This window comes from Orycteropus afer, unplaced genomic scaffold (assembly GCF_000298275.1).
Source record: "Orycteropus afer afer isolate SDZICR_OR568_19922 unplaced genomic scaffold, OryAfe1.0 scaffold00003, whole genome shotgun sequence".
Taxonomy (NCBI): domain Eukaryota; kingdom Metazoa; phylum Chordata; class Mammalia; order Tubulidentata; family Orycteropodidae; genus Orycteropus; species Orycteropus afer.
In genome coordinates, this window is record NW_006921590.1 from 320,698 (window position 1) to 321,933 (window position 1,236).

Below are 1,236 nucleotides of genomic sequence, written 5' to 3' on the forward strand. Positions count from 1 at the left end.
GATGACTCCACAGTCATAGTGGGAGACTTTAATACACCACTTTCTTTGAAAGATAGAACAACTGGAAAGAAAATCAACAAAGATGCAGAAGAGCTAAACAATAAAATCCACCAACTTTGTCTTATATACATCTATAGAGCACTTTACCAAACAGCACTACCATATACATTCTTCTCTAGTGCACATGGAACTTTTTCTATTATGGACCATATGTTCAACCATAAAGCAAGCCTTAATAAATTTAAAAACATCAAAATGCTGCAAAGCATCTTCTCAGATCATAATGCTATCAAGTTAGAAATCAACAATAGTAAGATCAACAGAAAAAAAGTAAACACATGGATACTGAACAACACCCTCCTTGAGAAAGACTGACTAAGAAATCAAAATTGAAATTAAAAAATTCATTGACTCAAACGAGAATGAAAACACAACATACCAAAATCTTTGGGACACAGCAAAAACAGTGATCTGAGGGCAATTTATAGCAATAAATGCAAACATCAAAAAAGAAGAGCGAGCCAAAATCAACACTTTAAATGAATATCTCCTACAATTAGAAAAAGAACAGCAAGAAAAGCCTACAGTCGCCAGAAGAAAGGAAATATTCAAGATTTGAGCAGAAATCAATGAAACAGAAAATAGAAGGGCTATAGAAAAAAATCAACAAGACCTGAAGTTAGTATTTTTAAAAGATTAATAAAATTGACAAACCACTGGCAAATTTAACAAAGGAAAAGAGGGAGAGAATACAAATAACACGAATAAGAAATGAAATGGGTGACATCACAACAGAACCAACTAAAATAAGAAGGATAATATCAGGATAGTATGAAGAACTGTACTCCAACAAATTTGAAAATTTAGAGGAAATGGACAGTTTTCTAGAAACACACCACTTACCTAAACTAACACAGATTGATGTGGAAAAGTTGAACAGCAGAAGAGAAACCAGATGATTGGGACCTTCTAAAAATTAAATTTTTATGTGTTTCCAAAGACTTCTCCAAAAGAGTCAAAAGACAACCTAGAGATTGGGAAAAAGTATTTGGTGATAACATATCTGACAAGGGACTTATCTCTAGAATTTATAGAAAATTCCAACACCTCAATAACAAAAAGACAAACAATCCAATTAAAAAGTGGGCAGAAGACATGAATGGACACTTCACCAAGGAGGATGTTCAAGCTGCCAACAAACATATGAAGAAATGCTCATGATCATTAGCTATTAGA